This window comes from Montipora capricornis, chromosome 2 (genome assembly GCF_036669925.1).
Source record: "Montipora capricornis isolate CH-2021 chromosome 2, ASM3666992v2, whole genome shotgun sequence".
In the NCBI taxonomy this organism is placed as follows: domain Eukaryota; kingdom Metazoa; phylum Cnidaria; class Anthozoa; order Scleractinia; family Acroporidae; genus Montipora; species Montipora capricornis.
The window spans coordinates 39391531-39404030 of record NC_090884.1 but is presented as its reverse complement, the minus strand read 5'-3'; the positions used below and the strand labels follow the sequence as shown (position 1 = coordinate 39404030).

Sequence of the window (12500 nt, the reverse complement as noted above, 5' to 3'; positions counted from 1 at the left end):
CTGCATGCTCATGTATTGGTTGTATAAATTTAAATTTTAAAGAATTTAAGGCTTGAGTATCTTGAGGTTAAAACATTATACCATGTAGCTTAAACATTTGCTAAGTTTAAAGAAATTCTGTTGAGTGAGTTCAAATCCATTGTAGGAGAAAAAAGATTACAAAAATGAAGTGATGTGTATGCATTTTTGTCATAAGACATCTGGCAAAGAAAGATTTTATAACCTTGCATAGTGCTTTGATTTTCTCTAATGCTGTTCCAAAACATCTTTTCAGCTGACAGAAATGAACTTATGAGAGAACGGATGCGTCTGGAAAAGGCACAGAAGAACAATGCAAAGGAAGTGGAGAACTCTAAAGATTCTAGAACCCAACAGAAAAGAAAGAACCCTGAAGATGCGTTGGATGGGCAGAACAAAAGGAAGAAGCAAACGAAGGGCAATAAGGAGAATGAACAAAAGGCAAAAGATGATACAAATGGCCAAAAGAAAAAGAAGAAGCAAACAGAGGGTAATAAGGAGAAAGAGCAAAAGAAAGGGAAGAGAAAAGAAAGAAGAAGAAGATCAAGAGAGGCAGAAACTTATATTGGAAGCAAGAAAAGCCCAGGCAGCATCCCGATTAGTGACTTCTTCAAACAGCCAAAAAGAGCCTGAGGTCACCATATTTACACCTGAACCAGTTCTTCGAACCAATACCACTCTCTCAATCAGATCCTCTGCACAAGTCACTCCTCCTGCACAGCTGATCCTGCATGATAGTAGTCAGCAAGCCTACGATGAACATAATCCACAAGTACACAACATAAACCAAACCAGTCGTAGATTAAGCTACTATTCCTCAAAGCAGCTGACTACATAAGCCCCACCAACCTTGCCTTCAACTGACAGTCAGCAGAATGCCAGCATTAGACATAGTGCACCACAAAGCACAGACAAAACTCCTCTAAGGCCAAGCAAGTCAATGACACCCTCTGAGCCAAGAAGAGGCCTGCATTTTCAGAGTGCTGTTGGAGAAAGTAGTGATGATGATGATGATGATATAAGTGAGGAAGGTGAAGAAAACCTGGAAGGGAATGTCAGCGTCCCTGATGGGTCTAACTGCTGTCAAGACCACAAGCTGGAGATTGAGGCTTTGAGGAAACGTTTGCCCAAAGTTCACAAGAGGCTAAACATAGCATGTAAGTTTTTGTTCCACATCACCTTAAAGGGGCTCAGTCACAGTATTTGAGTTATTTTGAGCATCGACAAAATTACCGTTAAATTGAAGGTAACCTGAAAATAATACTTCACAGCCATAAAAAAAAACATCAAAGAGATGATAGTAAACCATAAAGAAACAAGGATGGTTAAGGATGGAGAAGATTGACACGGATTGCAAGCAACAAAATTGAGAAGTTTAGCTAAACTTTTCAAACCATTTAACCATGACTGAGCCCCTTTAATACTGTAGACATTGTACTTTGGGATGTCGTTCTTTGGTGTGTCCTTGCAAATCCACTCAATCATGTCAGTGTGCATTGTATTCACACACTCCTCTCTGATGCCTTGTGGCATATACATGTGTTAGTTGCCCAAGCATAATTATATGTGACACCCTATCTTTGACTTGAAGTTCATTCTGTCCATCAAATGTAATATATAATATGTATGTAGATTATTGGAGAATTTGACTACTTAAGGTGGCTCCCTAGTGTTATTACGAAACACCCTCCCTGTAGAGTGCAAGTTAGGAAGGGAAGCGTAGTTAATTTTTCTTAAAGTTTTCCTCTTAGAGATTTACCAGTATGGGTACTGTTAAAATAAGGCTTATGTTTTGGTTGTCAATTTTTGGATTAAGGCCATTACCATGGTAACATCTCATCTAATGACAGGCAGATATATTCCTCATTTTGACCTTAACTCCTTAATATTTATACTTTCCTTCGGTGAAATTTTTTCATATTTCGCCACATCATGGAAATGATATTGCCTGACATTTTGAACTGGTAAAACGTCAAGGTTGTCCGGACAGTTTTTCCAATATTCGGTAATTTCTCATTCTAAATATATGAGATTAGCTCTGACAGATTTTAACAAAAATAGGGTATTTTATAGGAATCGTATAGGGTTACAACTGAGCCAAATTTTAAAAAAATTCACTGAAGGAAACACGAGAAACTTAGCATTTATTTTCTCACGTGACGTCACAAAAATCAGAAAAACACGCATGGTATCGCGCGCTCATGTGACGCCATGTATCGCGTGCGAGAAAGCAAGAGTAAATTAGAGCTCTTTTAGCGGTTATTTATAGAGCTTTTTCGTCTTTTTTTTTTTTGGCCCTAGGCTTAAACACATGTTTGAATGGAGTTAGAAACTATTGCTACTTATACTGAAGCGATTTAATGCCTTTCAAGTGCTGAAGTGATTTCAGGTCTGCTTAGGGTTACTTGCCTCATTTTTGAATGCGCAATTAATACTGATGTTTGGCAGGCAATGGTATTGCGCACTATTGAGTCTCAGTAAAACTCTAGGGAGCCACCTTAAAGTGAGTTTGTGAATGAATGTTGAAAGACAATATAAGTGGGACTTTTAAAATGGGAACAATCTCAAACCTTTTAAGATAATGTTAAAACGAAAGCCCTTGTTGATCAATGTTTTTGTGTTCATATTCTGTTTACAGTAAAGGCAAAGACATCTGGGGAGGTGTTAAAGAACAGACCAGGGGCTGGTGTACTCGACAAAACATTGGCAACAGAATACAAGGTAACATCTTCTCTAGGAATTAAGTACCGTATTCAAAAGTCCTTCCTTAGCTTGCTTGGTGTAAAATCTGTTTTAATTAGTTACTAATAATTAAAAGGTCAATACAATGCAGGGTTGTCATTTACTAGTAGTTTTGAAGCATACATGGTGTATAACTGTTCACCTGTAACATTAACTATATCTCATTGTTCATATAATCCTGTATATAGTGCTTTCTTTGGCTGAACACTTCCATCACCAATAGCATACATCAAGCCAGTATACAGTATCACATGTATAATAGGTATTACTGGTATGTGTAACATCCCTTTTGACATCCTATGACACAATCAGTGAGAAACTACAAAGATATCAGGCACTGAAATTATGAGTCCTATTTTCAGGAAAATAATTTTATGTACAATGTGTAAGGATTGCATAATGAGGACTGATGATGATGATGATGTGTAAGGAACATGAAAAAACAGAAATGTTATCTTCATTCGGTAATATACATGTATACATGTATGTAGCTCTTGTAAATAACCTTTAATATTAGTGTCTTGCTATCTAATTCAACAGATGGTAGAAGTAATGGAGGGGTCTGGAGTGTATGGGCTGGGTACATCAATGCAGCTACAGATATTTTCTTTACAAAGGAGACACTTGCAATATCTTGCACAAAAGGAAATGCAAAAAATGGACACCATCCTTTGGATCCCCTTGTCATTGAAGCCCTTATTGGTAGGTTGTGCTACTTCATTGCTATTTTAACTGAATTATCTCTAAGAAAATAAATGATTGATCACCATGTTAAAGTGTCACTACATAGGAGGCCCAGATGTTCAAAATGTTGAGATACACAGTGGAACACCGTTAATGCGACCACCTTAAGGCCATGAAAAATTGGTCGCATTAAAAAAAAACAGTCTTAAAATAAGAAAACAACAGATTAAAGGTTTTTTTTCCTAAGGTGAGGTTCCACTGTACAACAAAACAATCTCAAGCATTTGCCTATTGTCAACACTGTCCACAGATTATTTACCACTACAGTGTGAGAGACTGGTTTACAGCATACTTTTAACTTAAAATTTCTTGATCTTTTTAGGCAAAGTTTGTTCAAAGTTTGCAAAGGACTCACCAGTGCCAAGCCAAGTGGTGCAGAAGATTAATATGAAATGCGTGGAGGCAAGAAGACCACAAAGAATTCGAGTTAACCAGTCCAATTAAGTCAACTATGCCCAGTTCTGGCATAGTTGTACCAAACAACGTAACAGTTAAACTTTCGGCCGGTTGAGCTGGTCATGTTCATGTTCTATAATGCATTGCGCATTTTGTAAGGATTTTGTATCAAAGTTATCCGTTTGGATGAAAAACAAAAGAAACCTTTTGTTTTGTTAAGCCATGAAGTCACTATAACTGCAAAACTTATCTTGAAATGCCACTTTTTAAGATGTATGTTATTTTGATTTGTATATAAATTGTTTAGTCACTTTTTTAATCTGCATGCATTTTAACGGCTTCAAATTGTCACTTTAATAATAAAGATGTCTGAAGAATATCAAACAGCAGCCTGGTTGCATAAATTATTAGTTAAATTGGGCCCGATTGGTTGAACTTTTGATTGTGACATTTTAGGTAAAGAGGGTAGCAGCAGATTAATCCCCTCCTATACATTGCTTGCATATGAACAGTGCTGATCAAGCCTGTTCATAAGCTATATGGGAATCATATGGGTTGCTCTGACCCATAGATTTCCCATAGTTTTTGCAGTAATTTCAGGAACCTATGGTTGTAATATGGGGCTTGAATAAGAGGTCCCATAGCACTCCCATAACAAATGTTGCCATATCCAGCTACTGTGGGAATTGTATGGAACTTTGCGAAATACGTAGCAATCCCATAGAGCGGGGTTAGGAACATATGGTACTGATATGGGGAACACCCATACCATTCCCAAACCACATGCTATGGAGAATGTATGGAACTTTACGAAATACGTAGCCATCCCATAGCAACAGACAATGGAAAGACAAAAGTAAAAGACAGTGGCTCCATATGGGTTTGATATGTAGGGCAGCAGCCCATAGTAAATCCATTTATTAAACATATATGGACCGTAGCTTCTCCCATATCGTCTCCAAACTTGGACCATATATGGCCCATACCAGTTGATTCTGTAAGGGTTTGCATATTTTTTAAAACTTGTATCTCTGGAACACAACTTAGGAGATATTTGAAAATAGTAAATGTAGCAGTCTTCTTCTCGTACAGACTACATGTTCATGTATTTAAATGGCTTAGATAGAAAAGACACGAATTTCGTCATAGTAGCACTTTAACACAATCTACTCTACGCGGGATGCCAACGGTTACGTGGGAAATACCTTGCTGGGGATACCAAGTTATGTTTGTTTGTTTTTCCTCGTATCCGCAAATTCTTACGTTTGATATCATTGCCTACTTTCCGCAAGGTTTGAAAAGCGTAACTCTTTAACTTGGGCATTGATAACCAGTGAATTATAGGGTGGAAAAAATGCTAATAAGTCCATAAATCATTCGTAAAATTGCCAATTTTAAAAATATTGTTTGTCCAACATTTATGTATACACAAGACATATCACAGCATTCTCATTTTCAGCAACATCTCGTTTCCAAAATATTCTGTGTTACAGTGAGTGAATGATTAGGAAATTACATGTATAGGCTTAAGCTAAGTGGTAAGGTTACCACTTTCCTAAATTTTTTACAGCTAATCAATCTAGTGATGAAGAGATGTTTGATGTAGCTGAAACAAACAGAGAAAATGAAAATCAAAGTAAGTGGAATTTCCCTTAAAATAAAGGAGCCTTCAGGCTGATTTCACTATTGATCAACTTCTTATCTGTTTACCATAGTTATGATAATAGCTTGGAGAAAACTCGAAGGCCAAAAAATACTGAAAAACTCTAAGCTTTTAATAATAAAACAATAATATTTGAATTCACTTAAATGGAATCTAAGAAATATAATAAAGATAAGGATTTGCCGATGATGCATCAATTTTAAAATACTGTAAAATTCCGAAAATAAGCCCCAAGGCTTATATCTTGCAAGGGCCTTTTTCGAGGGGCTTATTTTTGGAGGGGCTTGCCTACGGAGGGAAATTTGCGTTTCCGAATCGATTGGGCTAGCCTTATAGTTGGAGGTAAATTTACCGTTTTTGCTTTGTTTTACTTTGTATTTGAGGGCAATTTTCCAAGTACAAGCTCCCCGGGGGCTTATATTTGGAGGGGCGATTTAACGGAGGCCTTTTTGCGTTACCGCTTTGGGGGGCTTATATTTGGAGGGGCTTATTTTCAGAATTTTACGGTATTGAAATTGTACTATTAGGGAACGTGAAGTTGATGATGATATTTCATTTCACAGAAACAGCTAGAAACAGATCAAACACTGCAAGGGAACAAGTGACAGGTACATAATGCCAAAAATATCAGTTTTATAATCTCACTGAAGATTCATATTATGGTATTGACTTGATGTCATCAATCTTGATGGCTGGACTTTAATGAAAGAAGAAGAACTCCATATGTGCTGTGACTCCAGTTGATATGAATAAACGTCTTGTGAAATGCATTACATAAACAAATAATATATCGTACCCTCTACTCAAAACAGTTGACATAAGTGATGATGATGAACTTCTTCGCCCATTGTCGGCTTCAACACCACAGCATGCAACTTCAACCCAGGAACCACCACCAAGTACGTATCTCCTTCAAACCTAAATAAATTAAAATGCTTCTAAATGTGACTACAATAATTAACGTAAAATAAGCATGACTTGAATTAGCTTTGGAGCGATAAGCATAGATTTCAGGCGTCTCCCAACTTTAAACTTTGACTTCAGTTCAAGAGTGGCAATTTTATTTATTTAGTTCACATTTATATAATCAATCACATTCTCAGAAGATCTGGTTGATATTGAGGTATATAGAAGAAGGAAAATGATCTTTTATTGGCTGTAGCATATTTTGTATTTCTTGTAGATTCCAGCAGCATAATTGAGACATTTGTTAACCGATTCTATGGTAAGCAATAACTACATGTATGTTGCATACAAAGAGTAGTGAATCATTCATCATTGAATAAGTCAAAGATCAAAAGTTTGCTATTCAAACAAGGAGACAAGGTGAAGTAAATTAGCTAATCAAGAAAGTGAAAATTAGGTGATGTTTTCCTTTAATGCCTGAGCAGATAAAGTACACAGAGTATCCATGGTTACCCAAGACAAGACCACACCATCAAATGCCATTGTGGGTGAGTCCAACGTTTAAAAATTAATCAAGAGCAATTCGTTCACATTGCATCAGCACCTGCTAGACTGTACTAGTTTATTCTTTCTCCCTTCAAACCATACTACAGTAACGAAAGGATGCTTTTCACTGCTTTTTTGTTACATGTAAGGGTTGGCAATGTACATGCCATCAAACAGAATTTAATAGGTAACATAAAAACCATTAAAACCCAAGTTTGTTTTTTATTGGCGATTAATTTTCTTTGTTCATTGATGTATTTGTTATTTTAAGTGGGAGAAGTTGAGGAGTTAGAGGATTGCCTGACTGGAGCTGAACTAGGTAAGGTGTATATATTAGTGCTCACCTTCCCAGCGAAAATGACCATTAAATTACACTGAGTCCGACAATAACTAAACAAAAAGTCATTTCGATTTTTCAGACAGAGGAAGTTGTGCATCGTACGACACAAAAGTTATGCAAATGTTTTTGGCTGGCAATGACATACCGCAGCACCTGCCAACATTGTGCCTCACACCATTGCAGGTAAAACCACCATTTCACTCAAGATTGGTATCAGTTTTGCCCATGTATTAGGTACAGTGGGTAGAAGATCCTTTAATTGCCTGCATTGATTAATTTTAGGGATGCAGGGATGGTGCAGTGGTGAGAGTACTCCCCTCCCACAAATGTGGCCCAGGTTCGATTCCAAGACTTAGTGTCATTTGGGTTGTCAGTTTGTTGGTCCTGTACTCTGTACCAAGAGGTTTTCCCCTGGGCAATCCAGTTTTCCCCTGTCCAAAAAAGATTTGATTCGATTTGCATTGATTCATTAATTTCAATTTACAGTGTCCCCAATAAGTGCTCCAACACTAGAAGATTATAGACATTTAAACAGAGTTCCTTTCCTTTCCTATTCCGTTCTATTTGGGTGGTTTGCGAATCTACGCTTTAATAAATAATTATTTCAATTCACTGAAACTAGCTTTTGTGGGTGCTTTCTTAAAAATAGATGCGCCTTCAAAGCCACCAGGATCTCTCCCCAGTGTGCATTATACGATACAGACTGACCAACAGTGCGTTTGATATTCTTCGGTATGGACAACATGGTTCGAACATTGCATTATCAAGTAAAAGAGTGTATAAACTTACCTACATCTTTCGTTGAAAGATACGAGTGTGTTTCTTTATTCCTTATGAGATAAATGTGTCCAACTGGTTTATTCGTTAAACCTGGAATTGGGATGGAGATCAAAATACACATTAGTTTTCCTCCATACTGCTCAATGATAACCACTTTTTTTACTGTACATGTACAATAAAAAAGTCATGTTTACTGCCAATAGTTGAAAAAGGGTTTCATGACAATGGCAACGACGAAATTAATCAGCATGGACAATTATTTACTTTACAGGATTCTTATGATGTCCAATGATGCAGTCAGTGCGTTGGGCAATTGCCAAATATATTTCTCTCTAATGGGGTCAGATTTCGATCAGGAAGGTAAAAATAACATTTGTTATATGAAAATAATTGCTTGCCTGGTCTGACATGAAAAAGACTAACATTTAACAAACATGCTGTGTGAACTTATTGATCTCATTTGAAATAAATTAAAATTAAAATAAACATTTTTCTAAGACTATACTACTACTCATTAGTTACCAAGAAAGTATTCAACGAAAACTTAGTGATCCCCCTAACCCTAAACCCTAACACCTTAACCAATAAAAAAAACATTTAATGCAACACTAGTACTGACCTCTTACTTCTAAAATTTAACTTTATAGTATGTGGTAAGCAGACGCAAGTGAGACCTGATGATGCCAACGTGGAAGTAAGGGTGTTACAGCCTACAATGTCATCTTTAAGATTGGTCATTGGAGGTGTGATAGAAGGTGCGATTAAATGAGAAATCATAAGTTGATGATTTTTGTTGATGCCAAACTCTACTTAACCTAACATTTCCTATGATCCCATAGGTCTTAAATCACCGATTCTAATGCGCCAATGTACAAAATGCACACTTCGTTAGTGGTGTATGTCACATACGGGTACTCTCTGAGCCACAAAGGTACTTCAAAAAGAGAACAATGAAACAAGTCTGAGAGTTTTCTGACCAGAAAAACATCAGACCTTTCAAGCCACAACAGTCACTGTAACTTTTACATCCTAGGAAACAAAGCAAACTTTATAGGAAGTGTGATAGCTGCAATAGACGATTCCCTTGAGGCATCAAGCATCTTGAAATCACAAAGGTAAGATTATATAACAGGGAGAATATCATTGATAAGGAAACCGAAGATATAGATACGCCACGTAGAATGGCTTTATGATCTAAATTCATTACAGAGTACAATGTTTATATATTACTGTCACCGAGAACTCTGTGGTGATCCTTTTATTAGCACAATATTATCCAAAAGTCTTTATGCAGTCTTAAATTCTAATTAAAAGTCACTATAAAATATGATTTGTATACCTTTTGTTTTTTACCATGAATTAAACATCTGGTACTCTAGTATCTAATGGAACCTTTAATATGTAACTTTCAGAGAGCTATTGCAGCAACAGAGAAAGCTAAAAAACATGCAAGAGGAAGAGTACTGTCAATCTGTAAGAATAGGGCTGATTTTGGCAGTGCCTCAATATCAAAAATTTTCTTATTGGAAAATGCAAGGATTAGACAAAACAAACACAAGTCCTTAACTTACATGTCTTATCACTTTTAGGAAATGGAAGACACGAGAAAGGAGATGAGGAGGAATACAGATGAACGAGACCCTGAAGCAGAAGTCATTGTTAGTGCAAATATCTTCTACGGACTTCCTTGCACATGTGCACTTTATTCGTAATTATAGCCAACTTGTGTTATGGTTATTAGCATGACCAGTTTAATGTAGTGAACCAATCCTTGAAGCAATGAAAGTAAATCTAAAATTAAATGACAGCACCTAAGGTTATTTCTGTGTATCTCTGTGTATGATACATTCTTTTCAGTTCAAGAGCACAAAAACTCAAGAGGACTACAAGAACATATGTAGCAAGCGAAAGAAAACTGTGCATATCTTTAACTTTTGCGCCATTATTTGTCTTCCCGTCTTGTTCACAACACAAGTTACCTTCGCTTATTGAGCGTTAATGTGTCTTCCTGAGTTCAGAGTATGATATGGGTTAAACTTGTTGGACTTCCAATATCCACTGCGTTGGACCTCTCAGAATGATGGCAATCTCTAACCTGAAAGTGTTGTACAGAAGGGTCCTCTTACTGTTGAAAATTATCATGAATCTAGAGATAACAAGTTAGAATGAAGGAGTCGTTATAATATATGAGGCAATTACTAAGAGGAAGAATCAAACCAGAAGAGGAATGCCTGACGTTACTACATACAGCCACCCTATTGTAACTCTTATTTACACTTTTGGCCAATCTTATTCAAATATACAATCTAGTTGCAGCATTACATAGAAAAAAAGATAACCTGAACATGCCCCACGTATGGTTCTTTACTCTTACTTGTTCGTTTGAAGTAATTCAGTATTTAATCTTTGTTTTTCGATCTTTTCTGAATAGAATGCAACTGACAGTGATGAGGATGCTAACGATCAAAATTTAACAAAGGCAGATACTGCATAGGTGATCATACTATACAATTATCAACAGCTAAAATGCAATGGTGGTTTAGGCCCAGTATAACTAGATTTATTAGGTATTTGATAGGAATAGTTCACTTGTTGTGCCCCTCTTAATGCTAACCAACAGCAACTCAATAAAACTTAACCTCATATGACTGTATCCGTACCAATTTTGACCCTAATGTTATAAGGGCAAGACAATCCAGTGCGGCACCTTCTTCAGCACTGAAGGTAGAACTGACAATAAAAGTTATTTTTTGGATTACAACTGCTGTGAGGATCGATCAAAATTGATGTTTGGAAAGTAAACTACCGTTAATGGACTCAATGTTGATATACATGTAAATTTATTTCACTCATCCCCATTATAGCCCCTGCAAAAGTATTAGTTTTTTTGTGTATTTTGAGCATGCAAATGTAAACTTTGCACCATTATAGAAGTTTTGCTATTTTTTTAACCTGTTCAGGTGAGACAGAAAAGGATCATGGCCTTAGGGGCTCAGGTAAACAATGAATTCTTGGTTACAAGTGCGAGAACAGTCTGCAGTATAGATCTTGCGATATCGCGAGCCAGACGTGCGTGGCAGACATGCGAGGAATGAACAAACACACGCGCGACAATGTGCGAGTCGACCAACATGCGGGCCACGCACTTATTGAAAGCAAACTGTTTAAAATGGGTGCTTAAATACTTTTTATAAGTGGTATTTCAAATGGGTGCTTAAACTTAAATACGAGTAAATATTCCTACCTGCCTCGCAGATTTTGCCTCCCCGTATTAGTACTATTACCCTAATTGGCGTCACTTCACCCATTGCACTCTGTCCTAATTTCAATTGGTAGGCTATATAAAACTGAGTCAGATCGTTTTGATTTAAGCAGCGACTAAGATCATGCGCGTCTCTCTATCAGACTACGAACTGAGGTTGACAAAGAGCTGAGAATGCAATCCATGTTCATAGAAATACAAATAATCGCATTCCTTATCACACCCTAGTGAACACCTCGTGAACACCCTAGTGTATTCCCGGGCCACGTACACGTTGCCATGGCAATTCACATCGAAACAATTAGACGAGTCAATGAGGTGACATTACAGGGAACTTCCACTACTACATAAAAATCGCTTTAAGCAATAGGATGTAAAGTTTACAATCAAATTGGTGTTAATATTTTCAAGCCGATCAATTGTATGAGAATAAAATGAATTTTGGAAGTGTTTGTTTTCAGGGTGCCGCCATCTTACCTAACTGTGACGTTACCTCTTTGTTCTGACACAAAGAGCTTTTGTAGAACCATATCACGTAACGATTATTAAGATGACGCAGCGCCCCGGATTTTTGAAAGGGAAAATAAATGATTTCAAGATTCCTTTTTTTTAAACGTAAACCCTAACATACAAGAAATTAAGTAAGCCTGAATTTGATAGTAAACATCATCCCTTCTGCAAAAGATGTGACAATTCAGCGCCCTTTAACAAACATGTTAAGGAATTTAAATTTTCAATAAATTATTTTTTGTGTATTCTTTGTGGTCTTAAAAACACGTTCAAAGAGCAGCTTCTTGCAAATTGAGTGCGGTCTCGAAATCTTTTCGAGACTATGGCGAAACATGTAGGGGTCTGCTACATCTGCGAGCATTTTGAAAATGCTTAGCTTTCCGTAACTGTATGGCTCGCTGGCTCTCACATTAGTACAACTCAACATGTAGCGATAGCGCGTTTCTTAGATGCGCGGATTTAAAGGTGTAAATATGGTACAATTGTTATTTTTTAGGAAGTGCCTAAGGACTTTGTTAAATGAGAGAATTTCCCTGGACAGAAGGAGACTGGAAGAGGGATTAGTTCTCTACTGGTGTTTGCAAAGGGTATTG

General features: G+C 36.9%; 1 pseudogene; it reads left to right on the top strand.

Moving 5' to 3' along the window:
- LOC138037283 (myb-like protein X) overlaps positions 1-3948 on the top strand; it is an 11908-nt pseudogene extending 7960 nt beyond the window's left edge.
- Positions 3949-12500: the final 8552 nt, after the last annotated feature.